This window comes from Macaca mulatta, chromosome 7, assembly GCF_049350105.2.
Source record: "Macaca mulatta isolate MMU2019108-1 chromosome 7, T2T-MMU8v2.0, whole genome shotgun sequence".
Classification (NCBI taxonomy): domain Eukaryota; kingdom Metazoa; phylum Chordata; class Mammalia; order Primates; family Cercopithecidae; genus Macaca; species Macaca mulatta.
The window spans coordinates 137,950,399-137,971,660 of NC_133412.1; the positions used below are offsets into that span (position 1 = coordinate 137,950,399).

Below are 21,262 nucleotides of genomic sequence, written 5' to 3' on the forward strand. Positions count from 1 at the left end.
AGACCAGCTCTCGGGAAGCATGCCTTATTTCCTCGATGTTCCATGCGCCCCCCCACCACAAATCCCCTCTGGAGTGAGACAAAGGGAGGCACTCCACACCTCCGCTTCCTCCACCATCCGTGGCCAGGTGATCGCATGCATCCTTCACCTGTGAATTCCTTCATCCCTCTCATCTGTATCCTCATATTTATACTGATCAATCATACAAAGCTGCTTTTCAGTGTCTCTTAAGAATAGGGGAGTCCATGGCCCTCTTTGATTATCTCTTCTAGCGACTCACCATCTTCACATTTATAAGTTTTATGTTTCGCTTTCATTCCTTCCCTGCCATTTAAATCTACTTTTTAGGAGACAACACCACAAGATGGTTCTCCCATTTTACCTTCCACAAAGGTAGAAATCTGGTTAGAGGCATACACTTAGAGAGGACACTCCCACTCTTTTTCCTTTCTAGTGTCATGATCCAAATCTCTTTTGCTCTTTATTGTGGAGACCATTTTTTAAAATCACATTAATTTTCTTTGTTCTCATTAACACCCACTCCAAATTATCCTCATTTGTCTCTAATAGGAGCTCCCAAATGAGACTCGGACCTGTGTAGAGAGCTGGCCAGATGTTCTGAGAGGATGACCCCATCGTTTCTCTCTTGCTGATGGTACCATTTTCAATATTGCTATTACATCACTTAGTCATTTTCAGCTCATGGTTGAAACAAGTAGTTGGTACTGGGGAACAACAAACCTTCTTTGATATTCAATTTTCATCAATATTGTTGATAAGTTAATTATTGTGCATATTACATTGCTGAATTACAAAACTGCAAGATAGCTCCACAAGTTAACTAATTTATCACTAATTCACCCACTAACACACAGAAAGCCCAATAGCTTTTACCTTATTTACTACTTTCCAATTTATGCTCCATCAAGGTAGCTTTTGGTTTAATTATAGCTCATAGGGGAATTCCAACATTTTCAAAAATACATTTTGAAACTAGAAAAATGGAAAGATAAATAAAGGCTAGTTGTTTAATAGGTACATAATACTCTTGACCTATGTAATCATGTTTATATTAATAAAAATCAATTGACTTTTAATGAACACCTACTATGTGCATGTCCTATGCTAAGCATTGAGGAGGATACATCCCCTACACTCACAGAGCTTCCAGTCTAAGTTCAGAGAAATCATATGGATCATAATCCCTTATTTGCAACAATTCTTTCCAAAAGCTCTGAAAGAAGGTTTTTTAAATAATTAATTTGGCAGTAAAATATGCCCTGAATAGGTTAAGTAGGTTAACTTACAGCCTTTATTTATCCTCCTTTGTGTAAATATTCATAAGTTTTGCTGCAAAAATAATAACATGTTTGATTATGGGATGCTGGCCCAAACCCTGTATAATGTTTCCAAATCTAAAACGTTCTGAATTTGAAAACACATATCCTCAACTGGCTTCAAACAAGGAACCATGGACCTGAAAATGACATGAAAAAGGAAACGGCACAAGCCAGTTTCCCCACCGCCTGAGTGGGGGACTAGGCGAGAGGTGGTTTAGCCTGTTACTCTATTAGTTCGCAACACTATGTCTAAAAAACTACTTTATAGGTAGCAAGTGTGTCACTGCAATGTTTAAATTAACCTAGTCCCTTCGAAAAAACATAGGGACAATGGCAACAATATAATTGGATATTCTGGCCCCATTTTACTAAACCTTGGACACTTCATCCTAACTCAACTCAGACAAAACAATATTTGCTCATCTCCTCTTTTAGAGCAGAATTTTATATTTCCACCTCCTGAATAGAATCTTCCTCATTTCACCAACTCCAAGGTCAAGGATTCCCATCTCACTCACTGAGATGAGGGCCATTCCTAGTATGAAGTCACCCTCAGAGTAAAGTAAGGACATTTTTGTTTTAATCCACCAAAAGTCACCTTTGTTGTCACTGTAATCAGGAGGCTGTAAGAGAGGCTATGTGGCTCCTAACACTCTACTCACCTTAACTATAGCAAGAAGTACCTGAGTGCTCTCATCTGCAGACTCCTGGTCTAGAGTATTAACCCATCTTATGCCACATGAGCTGTACTCTTCAAAGACAAAGTTCAACATATCCTGGGGCCTTTGGATCACTCATTCCATCTATGGCAGAGCCTGAAGCTGCAGGATTATTACTTTAGACCAGGAGGGGTCAAAGGATAGCCCCCAATATGTTTTTCATGGCTACAATCCACATTTTTAAGGACTGTAAAACAAACTAGAATATGTGACAGAGTCTATCATACGCAGCCACAAAGGTTAAAATAGACACTGCCCAGCCCTTTATAGAAAGAGTTTTCTGACTCCTGCTTTTTACCTGTGAAGAGGACAAGAAGAAGGACTGACTGTTCAAATGCCTACTGAGCATCAGATGCCTTACTCAGTGCATCACCACTGGGACACAGGACAGGGGATGGCAGGTAGGTGAATGAGTGGCCTCCAAAGGAGTGGTAGGATAAGGGCCTCCCCAGAGCCTGTCCACACACACCTGTGGATGGCTCCTTTAGAATCCCACCACGGGACTTTCCAGAAGGATTTCAGAACCACTGTAGTTGATTCAACCTCAGACTTGATTTTTCAAAAAGCCCACGTTTTCTAATAGTTCCTTTCCTCCCATTACATCCATATAGACATATTGGCCAACATCCTCAAGTTTCCAGCCCCTCACCAGGTCCCCTTCACAAACCCTGGCTTCTTTCAGAGCCCAGACTTGTGCCGTCATCGTGGCCTGGGCTAAGGCACGAGTCCCCTACCTCCCTGTCCCCCAAGCAATGAAGAGTTCAATTCTTGGGAGAAGCGAAATAAGTAGAATGCCAATACTTCCTATTTTCTTCCCCTGATTTGGGTTACTTGTCATTGTGAAAATGGTGCAGTAAGTGATGTGATTTATGGTGACTCCAGCCTTCCTTTCTTCATGATCTCCATTCCCAATGATTCCACAATTCTTCCTGCTCTCTCTTCCCCTTCCTTTTCATTCTGTCAAACTCTGTTCTTCTGAAGCACCAGTGACAGCCAGAGTTTGATGTGTTCCCATTCTCATTCAACACGGTGACAACTGAAGGACCAGATCATTGCATGTGGTCTTTGAGACATTAGAGAAATAGAAAGACTAAGCTGGCCCCAATCTAGGTCTTCTTTCTGTCTACCTACATGTCACATTCTTTATGAACCTGACACAACTTCCCAGGTAACAGCCCAGATTATACAGAAATGTCCAGAGAGACCCACTGCTTGCCCTGTTAGCCACTTTTAGATTCTTTTTACTTTCCAAGGACAGAGAACACTACAGACCCAGTGAGCAACACAAAGACAAAAAACAAAAAAACAAAAAAACAGATGCATAGTTTTAAAATGTTCAAGTATGTTATTTCTGCTAGTGGAAACACAGTCCACGGATTAAGAGGCAGGGCTCTGAGCAGAATTCCTGGGTTCAAATTCCAGCTCTACCACTTACTGGCTGTGTAATCTTGGACAAAATAGCCTCTCTGTGCCTTGGTTTCTTCACCTATAAAACAAGGATACTAACATTATCTACTTTATGGAGTTGTTGTGAAATTAAAGACTTCATATACGGAAAATACCCAGAACAATGCCTAGCACCTAGAAAGAGTTAATATCAGTAGCAGTAGCAGCAGTAGTAGTAGTAGTAGTAGCAGCAGCAGCAGCAGTATGAGTTTGTCCCTCAATCCCATTATTTGGGCTCATTCACTCTTTCCCTTAAAAGGCACGCTGTGTGCCAGGCCCTTTGCTAGGCATGAGGGTTACAAAGATGATATAAACCTGCTGGATAAAGAAAATGTGGTACATATACACCATGGAATACTATGCAGCCATAAAAAGGAATGAGATCATGTCCTTTGTAGTGACATAGATGGAGCTGGAAGCCATTATCCTCAGCAAACTAACGCAGGAATAGAAAACCAAACACTACGTGTTAGCACTTGTAAGTGGTGCACACTTTTACACGTTTACCTAGGTAACAAATCTACACATCCTGCATATGTACCTCAGAACTTAAAATCAAAATATAAAAAAGCCTCCAGTAGCTTGCAGTTGAGTATTTGAAAAGTTGTAAAAGCAGGCTAGGCGACAATGAGGAAAGGGAAGTACCTGGGGTTTTGTGGGAGCAGAGTAGACACACAGATGGCCTTCTACAAGGGTAGAGGATGAGTGGGGATCAGAGTTGAGGCTTTAGGAGGAACAGGAGTTATCCAGGCACACTTGGGGGCGATGGAGAAGTGGAGGCAGGCATGACAGGCAAGTAAGAGGAAGGCATATGCGGAGGCATGGAAGGATGGAAGAAACAGCCTGGAGATCCCAGGAAACGGCTACGGGCTCAGAGAGGGGTGAGAGATAAGGCTGGGGGCCAGACAAGGGGAACCTAAGCAGTGGGGAGTCAGTGAAGGGTGCTAAATGGAACAGTGTAGCTAAGCTTGCCTTCTAGAAAGATCCCTTTGGCAGGTGTATGGAGGGATGGATTCAAAGGGAAAGGGACAAAATTACAGGCAGGGAAATGATTAGGATATCGCTGCAGTAATTGAGACAAGAGATGGTGTGGGCAAGACTCAGGACTTTCGTAGACAAGATGGTGAGGAGCAATCAGGTTACAAACCTATGTAGGATACTGGTAGGTGAGTGGAAATAGCAAGTGAGAGAAAGGGAAGAGCCAAGAATGATTTCTCAAGTGGATGATGGTCCCATCAACCAAGGTACTGATTACCAGACAAGGAGGAAGTTTAGGGGGGATAAAGGATGAGTTCAATGGGTCAAAATTTCATAGCAAGCCCTTACCCTGTGCTAGCCGTAATGTTGGGTGTGGGAATGCAATAGTGAAGCAAAATAGATAGGCTTTCTGCTCTCGTGTGCTTTCGGTCCAGCAAGGAAGACAAATAGCCAGTGAATTATTACAAATAATTATAATTTACACATTGCCGAGTGCTGCCGAGGAGATGTATAGGTACCAGGCAAGCATTAACAGGGAGGTTTCCATTAGCCTAGGGGATGTGGGGAGGCTTCCCTGAGGAAGTAGCCTTTAAATGAATACCTATGGGACAAATAAGAGACAGGCAAAGAATGGGGAAAGAGCATGTGCAATGCCAGCACTAGGAGTCCTGGACATCCCATGGGATGTCTGGGTGGAAATGCTTAACCTGAGGCTGGGTACCCAAGTACTGAACCTGTGGAAATGAATGGCCAGAGACCAGAGAAATTTACAGTCATTAGCAGTAAATAGGTGGTAGCAGGAACACCAAAAGTGGCCAAGATTGTCCACAAAGAGGGTTTAGGCTGCCCAGAATGGGAGCTGAGGGTGAACCCTGGAGAACCCCTTCCTCAGGATATGCCCAGGAAGCCATCAAAGAACAAAGCAAGTTAGGCGATAACCATATCAGGAAGCCTCGGGGAAGGAAATTTCCAGAAGCAAGGAGCAAACAACGCTGACCCATATCCCAGAGAGCCTTAGTGATTCACAGCTGGTGACCACAGGGAGAACAGTTTCAGTAGAGCATGGGGACAAGAACCCATGGCAGCAGAGAGTGGAATAAATCAGAGTACAACAATGAGTGTAGCCCATTCCTTCAAAATGTTTGATGGGAGAGGGTATGGGGCTTTGAGGGTGAGCAGACAGGCCTGCAGGGCCGAGGGACAGTTGTAGTCAATGGGAAAGACCTGAACTTGTCTATAGGCAAGAGTGAAATAGCAAGAGAGAGGGAAGGATTGAAGATTCAGATGTTCTGTGACAAGCCCTGAAGTGTTTGGGAACATTTCTTGTGTCTACTGGCCTAGGATCTCACACATATCAGGAGCTTAGTAAAATTTAACACTTATCTCTGGTATGACTCAAGAGACATTTATTAAAAATTTTTAAAAAATACTTATCACTTTCTGGCTGTGGTGGCTCACGCCTGTAATCCCAGTACTTTGGGAGGCCGAGGCGGGTGGACCACCTGAGGTCAGGAGTTCAAGAACAGCCTAACCAACATGGCGAAACCCTGTCTCTACTAAAAATACAAAAATTAGCTGGGTGTAGTGGCGGGCGACTGTAATCCCAGCTACTTAGGAGGCAGAGGTAGGAGAATCACTTGAACTCGGGAGCCAGAGATTGCAGTGAGCCAAGATCACGCCACTGCACTCCACTCTGGGTGACAGAGCGAGACTCTGCCTAAAAACAACAACAACTACAGGAAAAAAAAAAAAAAAAAAAAAAAACTTATTACTGGGCAAAAACAGTCAATAGTTTTCCAGACACTTTTTTTTTTGGTAGACGGAGTCTCACTCTGATGCCCAGGCTAGAGTGCAGTGGCGTGATCTCAGCTCACTGCAACCTCTGCCTCCCGGGTTCACGCCATTCTCCTGCCTCAGCCTCCTGAGTAGCTGGGACTACAGGCGCCCACCACCATGCCCGGCTAAATTTTTGTATTTTTAGTAGTGACGGGATTTCACCGTGTTAGCCAGGATGGTCTCTGTCTCCTGACCTCGTGATCCGCCTGCCTTGGCCTCCCAAAGTGCTGGGATTACAGGCGTGAGCCACTGTACCCAGCCAGCTTTCCAGACTCTTGATTGGAGATAGCTCTCTCTCTACTAGATGGTCCAACTCTGGACTCCCTATATTAGTTCTGCCTCAGCTAGTCGTGTAGGATTTCCATTTGCTGGGCCAAGCCGGGCCCAGAAAACTACATGGGTGAGGGGAAAGCTCCTCGGATTACACCCCATCCCATCCTCCAGGATGCTGGCAGGCCAAGGCCTCCAAGGCCTTGCCCTTCATTGAAGGGAAAACTGAAAAACTTGGTATATTATTTCCTGGTGAACAAAGTAGTAGTGCTACCTCACCCCAGAAACTCTCCTACAGATGAGTTCTCTGTGCACAGACAGGCTGGCTGGGAAGGGCTGCTGATGCCCCTCTGATGGGCCAGGCTCCATGATCACCCCTTTCAGGAAGTGGCGCCTCAGTGAGATCATCCTTGGGGCCCTTGCCCTTAATTTACGGCAACTCGCCAGAAAGCAAGTGCCTTTCACAACCACTCTGTGGTCAAATGACAGCAGAGACACCTGGAACCACTTGGCTCTCTGGAAGAGAAGGGTGCCCAATGCGCCAGTTACCAGGCAAAGGGCCTCCCAACCAGTGAGGGGTGATAGACAAAACAATAAAGCAGCAAAGCTAAGAAAAGCAAAAACAGAAGGAAAGGGAAGGAAAGACAGTCAACAAGGTGTCCATATGAAGACAAAATGTCTAGCAAGAACTATTCCTCTCACCACAGGGTGGACCAGCCTAGAGATCCTGACCCATTCCCAAAGGAGAACGCACTCTAAACACCATTCTTTATGAAATAGGAAAATGATACTCTAAGAAGTTATTCTTTATGGCTTGGGGAAATGAAAAAAGAGAAATTGTATTAGACAAAATATTTACATCACAAGACACCAAATATTCATCATCCCTTGTGTTCTAACACAGCATAATTTATTATTATTATTATTATTATTAATCTTTTCATAAGACAGGGTCTTGCTACGTTGACTAGGCTGGTCTCGAACTCCTAGGCTCAAGCAAACCTTCCACCTTGGCCTCCTGAAAAACACAACATAATTGTCTAAGAGAAATGTGGATCTTCTTTGTAAGTGGCTTCCGGATTTGGATTTTCCACTCAATTCCTCTTGTTGCTATTGGAACCACAAAATTCATGAAAAATAAATATACAGCAGAGAAAGAAACTGGAGGGCTGGGGCCAGAGTGCCTGAGAACACCAGCAGGGGAGGCGCTCCAGGCACGAGGTCTGCCCCTTCTCCACCAGATTGCCTTAGAGGAGCCTCTCTCAAGCCTCCACCCCTTCCTGTAGGGCTGGAGCAGGAGGCTGGCATCATGGCACCAGGCACCCTGGTAGGACACCTGCTCAGTGCCACTGAGAAGATCGCAGGGCTGGGCTGCAGGGCAGAGCTGCGGAAGCACTGGCTGAAGCCCAGGCTCCGGGCCGAGGAGTGAGGCCTGGCAGATGGCAAGGACACACACAGCCCAGCTGGCCCCAAGCCTCCTTGCCTGGTTCAGGGGAGGGAAGAAATGGGAGGAAAAGAGGTGAAGAAAAAATGGAGGTTTCAGAAAAGAAAGCAATGGGCTAATGCTGGGTCCTGTAGCTCCTGCTGGTTTAGGCAGACAAAGCACAGTAAGGCCCAGAAGGCTGTCTCTCCAGGAATCTCACTTCAGTTTTACAAGGCAGCTCACTTCCTGAGAAAGGAGCTTCCCAACGTCCATGCTAAAGGTTCATCCCAAACCTCCCTCACCAGGACTCTTCATAGCTGCCACCTGAGAGGGAGGATCCGGCTGTAGGGAGAGAGGAGCCCACTGCCAAGTTCCTTTTCTTCCATGAGACTATCCACGTTCTCAGCACAGCTGACCTGCCCCTGAGCCATCAGCATCATGCCCCTAAGATGCTTAGCCAAGTTCATCAAGGAAGCAAGAGTTTAAAGGTTTGGAAGGGAAAATTCAGTCCTGCTAGTAACTTTGGGACGCTCTGGGCAAGTCATTTCTCTTCCTTACCAAGCCCTCTTCCATTTGAAAAGGAAGAGATGATACTACCCAACTTGCCCCCAAATGGATGAGCCAGGGCAAACTTTGCAGATCAGATGCCTTTGCGTTCATTAACGCCTCCCAGGCAGAACGTACCTTCCCTAGGGCAATAAAAGGTTCCCAAGGTTTACGGAGCTCAGAAACCCTCAAGGGAGAAGGGTGGAGTCCTCAAGAATTTGTTTCCTGGTTGGTCTCAGAGGAGGGCAACTAAGCCCCAAGCGTGGGAGAGCTGCTGTTATAGCCACAAGGAAGGATGGCTCCAGAGAAAAAACAAGTGGCAGCTGCTGCCGACATGCTTGAGACCTTGGACAAGTTCACTGCCTCTGTGGGAAGGGAACAAGTTCTTAATTTTCCTCTGAGAATCAAGGAAAATTTGAGTCAATGCTTTAATTTCCTTATCATTTGTTCATATGGTCCTGAGAAACCCTTTGAGGGATTAGCACCAGAAACCAGTAAAGAAAGACTCGACTCCAAACCAAGTAACCCCAGAATGTTGCGTATGAAACCCCAAAATGCAGCATGCGACCGCAATACACAAATTTGATAGTGAGGGTACCAGAGAACCATTGCCATATTAATCTATAGCAAACCCTCAAATGAACACCTCAAGTCTTGGCTTAGAAAACCTTTGGTGCATATTTGTGGCAATAATGAAACCACAAAGAGCATCGTCCAACACAACTGCTGGATCTAGGAGAGAAAAAACAATCCCAGGCCGGACACAGTGGCTCATGCTTATAATCCCGACACTTTGGGAGGCCGAGGCGGGAATATCACTTGAGCCCAAGAGTTTGAGACCAGCCTGGACAATATGGTGAGACCCTATCTTTATAAAAAATTTAAAAATTACCCATGCGTGGTGGTATGCATCTATAGTCCCAGTTACTTGGCTGAAGTGGGAGGATCACTTGAGCCCATGAAGTTGAGGCTGCAGTGCTGCAGTGAGCCATAATCACGCCACTGCACTCCAGCCTGGACAACAGAGCAAGACACTGTCTCAAAAAAAAAAAAAAAAAAAAAAATCCTGCTTCTGGAAATCATTTGGAGGGAATGGGAACAGCTATTCTCTGAAAAATATAAATTATTTCTAGCATAATGGCCTTCAAGAAAATATCTAAGTTCTTGTTCTAAATTGTTGTTTTATTAATTACTCTATTTACTATTGCTAGAAATATGGGAACTGCTGGCAAAGATATTTATGTTCAAAATTGTACATCATTATGGGATCCATTTCTAATAAGACTTTGGATACATCAATTTTTTGATCCCTTATAGCACATAATGAGATCTACTAAAAATCAACAAATGTGCAAAAGAGAAAGTGAGCTATAAGGACAACAGTAGCTAGCATTTTTGTTCACCTGTCATGTGCCAGGCATCTGACACATATTTTCATCCACAGCATAGCACAAGGTGCAATACCTGTCTCCAAGGTGGGTATTATTTATTCTTCCCTATTTTACTGAGGAGGAAAATGAAGATCAGAAAGATTAAATTACCTGCTGTGGCCACACAGACAGTGAGTGTTAGAACCTGGATTTGAAGCCAGGTCAGACTGTAGCCAAAGCATGTACTCTCTGCCACACCACACGGCAGGAGTTTCTACTACAAATGAAGTCACCTCGCGAGGAACGGAAATTTACTACTCATGGTACAGTAAACAGAGGGTGCAGGTAAGAGCTAGGTAACATGGAGTAAAGAGGCTACTGCGGCAGCCGTGTTAAGCTTGATTCTTATTTAAATCCTTTAAAGGGTATGGCAAGTACTTGTGAAAGCAGTAGATTTAATACATTTTGCAGAGGTGATAGGAGACGGCAGCAGATACTAAGAAAGGCACCATCTAGAGAAACTGGAAATTCGAGCCGGTATGAAATGAGATCACAGTCAGGAGCAGTAGGAGGCCCTGCTTTGGGGAAGGGAAGCTAGCAGAGCCTGGACACCCACAGGTGACTGGAATAAGAGAGGAGAGAGACAGCGGAAGCTGCAACTGGACACCAAGTGAGTAAGAGAAAGCAGGGAGGGAAGGAAGGAAGGAAGGAAAAGAAGACAGGAAAGGAATGAAGAAGGGGGAAACATCAAACAAATGACAGTGGCATTTGGTCTAAGTATGCATCCCAATAAAAGGCTGGTGCCTGGACCCTGCCTGGGAGAAGGGGCAGGTGATGTCCTGAGCTACAGGAAAGGTCTGTCTGCCTGTTAGGGGAGAATGTCAGGAGAGCATCAGGGGAGTCTTGGGGCTCAGCCTTCCATTTCCCCAGTAAAGATGGCCTCATTTTACCAGCCCCGCTAGCTTAAACAGACTAGCCACCTCTAGCAGTTTGGAAATAGTCTGTATTACTGGTTAGAGCAAAAGCCAAATAAAAAAACAGAAACAACCTAATCAGGCATCATTTTAAAATTGGTTAAATAGGCCGGGTGCAATGACTCACACCTGTAATCCCAGCACTTTGGGAGGTTGAGGCGGGTGGAGCACTTAAGGTCAGGAGTTCAAGACCGGCCCGGTCAACATAGCGAAACTCTGTCTCTACACAAAAAAATTAGCCAGACTTGGTGGCACGTGGCTATAGTCCCAGCTACTCCGGAGGCTGAGGCATGAGAATCGCTTGAATCACCAGGAGGTGGAGGTTGCAGTGAGCCAAGATCACACCACTACACTCCAGCCTGGGCGACAGAGCAAGACTCTGTCTCAGAAGAAAGAATAAATAAATAAAATAAAATTGGTTAAATAAAGTGTGGTTCTTCCATATCATGAAATATAGTGACAATTTTGAATGAGGTAAGTCTACAGGTATGCATATGCGGAAAGATGATCTTTATATACTGCTAAGTTAAACAAGGTAAGCTGCTAAATAGTATGTAAACTATAAAACATTTTCTGTAAAAATAAATAGCAATTGACGAGCCGTGGTGGCTCATGCCTGTAATCCCAGCACTTTAGGAGGCTGAGGCAGGCAGATTACTTGAGCTCGGGAGTTTGAGACTAGTCTGGACAACATAAGAAACCCTGTCTCTACAAAAAATATAAAAATTAGCCAGGTGTGGTAGTGCATGCCTGTGGTCCTAGTTATTTGGGAGGCTGAGGTGGGTGGATCACTTGAGCTCAGGCGACAGAGGGAAACTCTCTCTATATATATATATATGTATATATAATATCTTATTAGTATATGTATAAAAGAATATGGAGGAATATGCATCAAATTATGGTCAATGATTATCTAAGGGCTAAGAAAAGTGGATGATGAAGAACTTTCATTTTCTATGGTCTGTATTTCTGTAATATTTTACATTAGTAAAACTTTGCATTATATTTGTGATCAGAAAAAAAAATTGTCTTTCTGAAAAGACTGTGAATGAAAAGTTAAATCTCCCACCTCATCTCAATAAGAAAAGGTAAAATTGCCTAAAACTTGAAGTCAGATGCTTCCAACTGAATAAAATACTTTCCCCCCCTAGAATCTAAGAGAATTGCAGCAAATATGGCCTGACCCTTGAGCTTCTGACCTTCCCAAAAATAGTTTGGGATGGCAGGAGCTGGACTTCTTAGTAAAGAGTTGTCCTGTTCACTGGGCAAGAAGGAAATCCCCCAGTGACATGAACCAAGCAAAGAAAGTGTATTCACACCCAGAGAACTTTCAGGAAACAAAATCCTCTTATCACCATCAACTGGGAGTCTCATCTTTCACCCACTCATTGAATGAGCCCCTTTGTTTCCCCTAAAGGATTGTCATATATTCTTTCCCTGCTTCTACAGAACATTCTGGTGCCCCAGAATGGGGCACTGAGAGGCACAGGAAGAGTCCCAATAAAAACTCAGTTGTCCACATTTCCAAGAGAAACAAGACCTGAGAGGGCAGGGCTCTGAGAAAAGGGGAGGAGCACCCAGGTAGGCACATAAGCGTGGAAGCCAGGACTGTGCTTTTTTTTTGTAACTATGCTTCAAAACTTACATGTATATGACTTATATTCTCATCCATATGTCATATATCCCACAGTAGGACACTAGAAAAGAAAAAAAGGATCGAGCCTGCCTCAGGATGTTGTAGGACAGGTGCAATAAGTCCATCAGTCTGTCAACAAACACGTCCTCTGTGCCAGGCCCTGCTCTATCCACAAATAACAAGCATTGAACAAAAAGTCCCTGCCCTGAAGAAATAGGAATGCTTTTACGATGTTGGTGGGAATGTAAATTAGTTCAACTATTGTGGAAGACAGTGTGGTGATTCCTCAAGGATCTAGAACCAGAAATACCATTTGACCCAGCAATCCCATTACTGGGTGTGTACCTGTAGGAATATAAATCATTCTTCTATAAAGACACATGCACAAGTATGTTTATTGCAGCACTATTTACAATAGCAAAGACATGGAACCAACCCAAATGCCCATGAAAATGTGGTACATATACACCATGGAATACTATGCAGCTATAAAAAGGAATGAGAGCATGTCCTTTGCAGGAACATGAATGAAGCTGGAAGCCATCATCCTCAGCAAACTAACACAGGAACAAAAAACCAAACATCGCATGTTCTCACTCATAAGTAGGAGTTGAACAATGAGAACACATGGACACAGAGAGGGGAACAACACACACCAGGACCTGTTGGGGGGTTGGGGGTGAGGGGAGGGAACTTAGAGGACAGGTCAATAGGTCAATAGGTGCAGCAAACCACTATGGCACACATATACCTATGTAACAAACCTGCACGTTCTGCACATGTATCCCGTTTTTTTTCTTTCTTTTTTTTTTTTTTTGAAGAAATAAAAGAGAAAAAAAAAAGTGTCCCTGCCCTTGAGAGTATACAATCAAACCTCATATAAGTGAGGAATGCCACAGGGCCACCTATCATGGTTCTTTGTATGTGACAGGACTTGGCAAGTGTTCTCAAAATGATACCAGGCATCTATGGCAGGGCACATGCGTGGGTGCACTGACCGGTTCCCCCATCCACTTGATGCTTTCCAGCCTCCCAGAGACTTCCAGCATCTATCAACTCTGTCTCCATCCCTAGCTGCCTCAGTATCCCCACTTTCTTTCCAAGGGATCCCCACCCTCTTGGCCTAAAAATCATGTTATTCAATGCACAAAATTTCCCTTGACCTCTCTCTCAAACCATCCTCTTTCTATCAACTTCTCCGAAAAGCAATCTGCATTCACTGCCTTCTCCTCCTCACCATGGCTTCCCTCTGTAGTTCCTGATCATCAAGTTTCATCCTTCCACGAAAATTGCTTTCTAGAGGGTCACTTGAGCCTCTTCCAAGGCTAACAGCCTTCGTACACTCCTTTCTGATGTGATCCCTCTTCGGTGTTAGAAACAATCAACCATCATTTTCTCAAAGCTGGATTTCCAAGGCCTTGGATTCTCCTGGCTCTTCATCCTCAGTGTGCTGTGATATTGCAATCACATTTACTAGATTCTCTTCCTCCACTCACCCCTTCAATGTAGGCATTACCCAAAGTTAAGGCCTCTGTTTTCTCTCATGTGATCCTCTCCCTTTTCTGTGCTGAGAGCTATCAAATCGACACCCCCAGCCCAGCCCCTCCTGGACTCAACTTGCTACAGCAGCTCCACAGAACACGCTGCAGCTGCTTCCCACTTAACACAGTTAACATTGAATTCTTCCTTTGTACCTCCTCCCTACTCCCAGGGTGCCTCTTTCTTTTAAGAATTTAATCTCAGTAAATTAGCAACAGCAACCTCCCAGATACCTGAGCTAGAAAACTCCAGCCACACTCAGTGGCTCTCTCCCTCCCCTTAAGTGCCAGTGGGCACCACACACCTACAAGATTTTCAAGAACCTGCAAAAATGCTTTAAGACTTGAAAAAAAAAAAAAACTATCTTATAAGTACAAAATTAAGACCATATAATCAAAATTAAGAATAATTCTAAAATCCTTTCAAATATTTCCGAGAACAAAACTGTTTTATTAGCCTGGGTAACATAGTGAGACCCCATCTCTGTAAAAACATTTAAAAATTAGTGGGGTGGGCCAGGCGCGGTGCCTCACGCCTATAATCCCAGCACTTTGGGAGGCCGAGATGGGCAGATAACCTGAGGTCAGGAGTTCAAGGTTAGCCTGGCCAACATGGTGAAACCCCGTCTGTACTAAAAATATGAAAAATTAGCCGGGCGTGGTGGTGGGCGCCTGTAATCCCAGCTACTGGAGAGGCTGAGGCAGGAGAATTGCCTGAACCCAGGAGGCAGAGGTTGCAGTGAGCCAAGATCATGCCATTGCACTCCAGCCTGGGCAACAAGAGCAAAACTTCATCTCAAAAAAAAAAAAAAAAAAAAAAATTAGTGGGGCATGCTAGCATGCCTTTACTTGGGAGTCTGAGGCAGGAGGATACCTTGACTCTAGAAGTTCAAGGCTGCAGTGAGCTATGATCACGGACTGCACTCCAGCCTGGGCAACAGAGACTCTGTCACAAAACAAATAAACAAACAAACAAAAAACTAAAATCAACAACAACAACAACAAACCCCACACCCCATGATATTTAATATGGGATATTGGCAAATTTTAATATCTTTGATCCTTTATGTGGTAGGGCCTGAAAATACTGAACTGGATCCTACCTCACACAGAAAGTACAGATACTCTGACTTCTCAGAAGCTCTTGAATTCACTGCCTCCCTTCCCTTCCTACTGCCCTGGTTTAGACACTCTTGAGTCATTTGTTATATTTCTGCAGGGTGTCCTAAAACATAGCTGGTTGTATGTCACTCCCCTGTTAAAAAGTTTTGATGGTGCCCTAAGATCTGGGTCCCCAGTCCAAACCAGTCTTGGCTTCCTGTAGACCAGGGGGTGTCCAATCTTTTGGCTTTCCTGGGCTGGACTGGAATAATTTTCTTGGGCTACACATAAAATACACTAACACTAATGATAGCTGATGAGCTAAAAAAAAAAAAAAAAAAAAAAAAAAATTTCAAAAGATTCTCATAATGTTTTTTAAAAGTTTATGAATTTATGTTGGGCCACATTCAAAGTCGTCCTGGGCCACATGCAGCCCACAGGCCATGGGTTGAACGAGCTTGTGTAGACCCTGGATCATTCTGCAGCCAGCCCCACAATGGCACCTACCTGGGTCCACTTTGTGTCATGCTACAAACCTCTCAAGAGCAAGAACTGTGCCTTAACAAATGACCTCTGTGTTTTCCACACAGCCTAGCATATAACAGACAATAACATGTCCTGAGGAGCGGCCACTTCTTGTCCCCACCTCCCTGCATCATTTCTGTCTCTGCTCCACTGCTACTTGGTCCTCCATGTCATTGCTATGCACATAGTAGATTCTAGGTCTCAACTAGCCAAACTTGAAAGCCATTAAAAAATGCTTGGTTCAATTCACCATAACCATTCTCCCTAGTGTCCTAGATTTCAGACAGTGAGAATAGCATTGCCTTTTGGGTCAAGTGGATCTGGGTACAAATCTGAAGTCAGACACTTAATTGATTGTGTGAACCAAAGCAAACTTAGCTTGACTAGCCTCAGCCTCCTCATCAGTGAAATGGCAATTACAACATCACACTGAATGGACTATTTTGAGAATTAAACGGGTGAAGGTATTCGAAGCCCTAGCATGGCAGCTGGCATATGACTGGGGCCCATAAGTACATAGCATCAGCAAATAGAAGTAGAGTCTCAGATTTCTCAATTATCTAGGCCATGTGACCTTGTCAGAAGTCATTCCCCTTACCGGAGTCTCATGTAAAATAGAGATTCTTATTTTGGCATCATGAATTCAGGACTCAAATTCCACGGTGCTGCTTATAATTCTGAAACTCATCATGAAGAAATAGAAGGAGCATAAGATATTACACAGCTGATAAGAATGAAAGAGGTCAGGCCAGGCATAGTGGCTCATGCCTGTAATCCCAACACTTTGGGAGGCCAAGGCAGGAGGATCACTTGAGCCCAGGAGTTCAAGACCAGCCTGGGCAACACAGTGAGACTTCATCTCCTTAAAAAAAAAAAAAAACGGCCAGGTATGGTGGTGCATGCCTGTAGTCCTAGCTACATAAGAGGCTGAGGCAGAAAAATCACTTGAGCCCAGGAGTTCAGGGATATAGTGAGCTATGATTGCATCATTGTGCTTCAGCCTGGGCAACACAGCAAGACCCCATCTCAAAAACAGAAAAATGAAAGAGGTCAACCTCTATGTCCTAATATGGAAAGATATCCAAGGAGTTTCATCATTAAGTCAAAAGGACAAGTTACAATGTTGTATGAAAAAATAAAAGACCACAATATACACATATATATACCTACACAAACACATATCTGTATCTATGTGTGTATATCTATATGTGCCTGGAAAATCTCTAGGGGATAGACAAGAAATTGTTAATAGTTGTTACCTGTGCCTCTTCTGCAGTAACGAGTCTAGGAGTGCTATTTATACTCTTTGGTACTGTTTGAATTATTTTTACCCTGGGTAAAAATAACATGTTCATGTTATAATTTCTAAAAACTGGTTTTTAAAAAGTTGTAGAAGATGAAGAAGGAGAGGGAAGGAGAGATACAGGCAGGGAAAAAGGTCTAGGCCACAGATCAGGAGACCTGGGTTTCACTCAAGAGTCCTGCACGAACTATGCAAGCTCATGCCAATCGCTCCCCTCCAAATCTCCTTTATTAGTAAAATAAGGGAGCTGAACAAGATGCTCTTCAGGGACAATTTCAATTAGATAATGTCTGCAAGATGCTTGGAGTAGATTTTATCCATAGAACATCTCTCTTTGATGAGTCTTGATGCTTTAAGCATCGGGTCTTAGAAAAAGGACAATGTATACACAATTTCATTTTGACCCCCTTCACATTTCAGTGAGAAAGCATTCCCACCGTCTTACAGACAGAGAAACCAAGTATAGACTGTAATGATCACTTGCCAACCAAATACACTGCTCACCAGACTCTGCTGTTCACAAAGAATTATGACTGCCAGGAGTTTTATAGCTCCCAATTCATTCTGTGCCTCTTCTGCAGAGGAGGCACACAGCTTATGCAAAACAAGCAGAAGGCACTCTACGCTAGTAGAAGCAGGGTGAGATGTAAAGTGACTTCCTCTGGGTCAGAGCATAAACAAAGCTCACTCCCAGCACATTTAGAAGTATTGAACCCTTGGGATCAACTCCGCATCCCTCCCCCACCTGGACTCAAAGCTTCACCTTGAAGACGCGTTTCACTGCAGTCATTTTCTGAGCGTTTTCTGGGTCAGATGCAGTGAGAGTAGCTAAACCGAGGCTGCCAATGGAGTTACTACATTGAGGACGCCGTACTGAGTACCAGCTCTACCATACACCCACTGGACTCACCAGCAACCATGGTAAGAAAGGCCTGGCTAGCCTGGATCCATGGAGTACTCTTTCAGTCTCCTGGGCAAAGAGATTTCACACAGCTTTGAAACACAAATGACCCAGTTTGCCCTCACAGGTATAGGTCTCTGCTTTGCAGAGGGTACTGGCTTCCTCTCCCAGAGCAGTTGCTTTGATTCTACCATCTTACTTCACTCCCTGTACCTGCAAACACCTTCATTCCTCCCATCACTTCACACAGTGAAGAACCCTCCTGCGTCAACTTTAGGTTGAACATTTGGGCATCAAGATTTCCCAATAGTTCCAGAAAGCGGTTACAGAATGCACACACCCACCTTGCAGAGAAAGGCAGAGCCTGCTCTACTGACTCTACGAGCAGCAGGCTGGATTTTAAATGAGAAAAACAGAGACCATGGCATGGCTAAAACACCACAAAGTAAAACATCTATGAAATGAATAAGACTGTTCACTTGAAGAGTATGCAGTGAGGCCACTAACTAGTAGTCAGCCTACTGGTGACCTTCACTATGGTGCCTAGTAATCCTTGAGATGGGGTGATGATCACTGGCATTCATGACATTCCAGAGCTTCTAGAAGCTGCTAGTTGTTTATCCCACCCTCACTGTCAGCTCTCCATTGAGTTTGCTGACTGTTGTCTGCTTATCGTTGGCCTCAGGATACCCGTCAGAGCTCAATGGGTTCTTCAGTTGTCTTGGCTGAGTCCCTTCCTCTGCCTCACTGCCCTCAGGTCCCCCTCACAAGGCCTAACTTTGTCCCCTGCCGTTCTTTATCCCAGGTACATCTTGCCAAGGCCTTTGAGGGCCTTCCGCTTATCAGCTCATCTCAGACCCCACCACATACTTAGAGGCCTCGTAGCTCCACTCACCGCCTCTGGAAGTTAAATACCAGCTCCTATCAGTCACTGGGTGCAGGACGAGGCAGGAAAAGAGAGCAGCTGGATTGCAGTGGGAGTGCATCCATGACAGAGAGTTTTGTTGAAAGAAACAAAACATGCTCAGAGGCCTGAGCAAGCAGAATTCGGGTGAGTCCAGCCATTGGTGAGGTTCACTTTTTGTCCGGGTAAGGCAGAAATGAGGGCAGAACAAACCAACCAATAAATACTGTAATATATTACAAGGTAGTTCCTACTTTGACATGCCTTAAGGACAAACAAGTAAACAGATTAACCCAGAAAAATAAAACCTCTATACAGGAATTTTCAGTCTTTTTTTTTCTTAAGTGTTTTTCTTAACTCTTTATTGTTATGAAACAAATCTTGTGTCCATGGATCTGAAATGCACAGTCAAAGAGCCTTTCATAGCTGCATTCTGAGGGTCAGCTTCAAACATTCACTGAAAAATGAGGTGGGAGTGACTGTATTCTGGATGAATAACTAAGTTTTTCTAGCAATAGACATATCTGATGATGTAAGTTAAAATGAGCCATTATTTGTTCCTCTGATAAATGGGAAACTGTGGAGAATATAGAGGTGGAAGACAGCCTCCACTCAGGTCTAAAGCAATCCTCTTCCCTCCTCACCTCCAACCCATCCATAGTGTCTTCCATTAGCCCCTCTTCATAATCTTTTATAGGTCATTAATTTCTGGATTATTTACAATGCCTAATATTCTTGAAACCTCCCCCTATCACCCAATTCAACTTGTTTCTTGAGCACTGAACATAAGCCAGGCCCTGAGTTGGGCACGAGTGTCCCCAAGGACATCAGACACCATCTCTTCCTCAAGGAATTCATAATCTAGAGGTGAGTCAGGCCTGTGCATGACCAGCCAGGCTACAGTGTGGACAGCAAAGGTGGAAGGAATGTGTGTCTTCTGGGGTCACAGAAGAGGGAAAGAAGTTTCAGGAGAGCTTCAAAAAGGGGTTACAGCTGATGGGGGTCTTAAGGCATATATGTGTAAGAGTTCATGGCTATGCTGGGTGTGGAGGCTTACGTCTGTAATCCCACCACTTTGGGAGACTGAGACAGGCACATCACCTGAGGTCAGGCATTCAAGACCAGCCTGGCCAACATGGCGAAACCCCGTCTCTACTAAAAATACAAAAATTACCCAGGCATGGAGATGGGCGCCTGTAATCCCAGCTACTCGGGAGGCTGAGGCAGGAGAATCGCTTGAAGCTGGAAGGTGGAGGCTGTAGTGAGCCATGATCATGCGACTGTACTCTATCCCTCCAGCCTGGGCAACAGGGTGACTCTGTCTCAAAAAAAAAAAAAAAAAAAAAAAAAAGAGTTCATGGCTAAGGAAAGAGAGGAAAGATTCTAGGCACAGAAAAAGTGGCAGCAGGCCGGGCGCAGTGGCTCACGCCTGTAATTCCAGCACTTTGGGAGGCCAAGATAGGTGGATCACAAGGTCAGGAGATCGAGACCATCCTGGCTAACATGGTGAAACCCTGTCTCTACTAAAAATACAAAAAATTAGCCAGGTGTGGTGGCGGGCACCTGTAGTCCCAGCTACTCAGGAGGCTGAGGCAGGAGAATGGCGTGAACCCGGGAGGCGGAGCTTGCAGTGAGCCAAGATTGTGCCACTGCACTCCAGCCTGGGCAACAAAGCGAGACTCTGTCTCAAAAAAAAAAAAAAAAGAAAGAAAGAAAGAAAGAAAGAAAAAGTGGCAGCAAAGTCATGGAGGCAGGAAAATGAGCCTGAAGTTGAGCAAGTCACAAGCACCCCAGGCAAGGTAATGGAGAAGGAATGAAGCTAGGAAGGGAGGTTGGAACAGATTGCCGAGGCCCCTGCCTGCCCCTTTACACTTTATTTTGGGGCAATGGGGAACCATTGAGGGTTTCAAAGCAGTAGAATGACTCAGTCAGACTTAGGTTTTTAAAAATAATTCTGAGGTCAGGGTGTGGGATGGGTTAGAAAGGTAGAGACTGAAGGCCTAAAGGCCAATTATTTAAACATAAGATAAGAATAGTGACAGTGGGAATTAAAAGAAAGGAACTAATTTGAAAATTTTAGAGGAAAAATGAGCAGCCAAGTAGATGTGGAAGTATGGGGGGAAAAAGAGAGACCAAAAATGGTACTGAGATTCTTACTTGGGGGATGGTGACAACATGAACCTAGCTATATATATAAAAAAAAAAAAGGCAGAAAAGCAGATTTGGGGTGAAGAAGGGAGGCGAGAAGTCCCAGGATGACATGGTGAGCTTGAGACATCTCTATAGAAGCAAATGAAGACAGCAGCAGACTGCTGTGAAGCTGATCTGGGATTGAGGAGGAGGTCAGACTAGAGAGAAGGATTCAGACCTATTGGCAATCCCAACAACTGAAAGCTGGCAGAGAGGAAGGAATAATAACAACAAATGTAGCAGCAGTGGTAAAGAAGCTAGG

At 44.3% G+C, this 21,262-nt stretch overlaps 1 protein-coding gene and 1 long non-coding RNA gene across 5 annotated transcripts in view; one reads left to right on the forward strand and one right to left on the reverse strand.

Annotated features, from left to right (window-relative positions):
• Positions 1-21,262, reverse strand: part of SPTB (spectrin beta, erythrocytic) — a 137,615-nt gene that overhangs the window by 104,921 nt on the left and 11,432 nt on the right. The gene's annotated exons all lie outside the window — the stretch shown is intronic.
• Positions 7,404-20,073, forward strand: LOC144330297 (uncharacterized). Its single transcript, XR_013396336.1, has 2 exons — positions 7,404-7,541; positions 16,739-20,073. It is a non-coding gene; the product is annotated as an uncharacterized LOC144330297 (long non-coding RNA).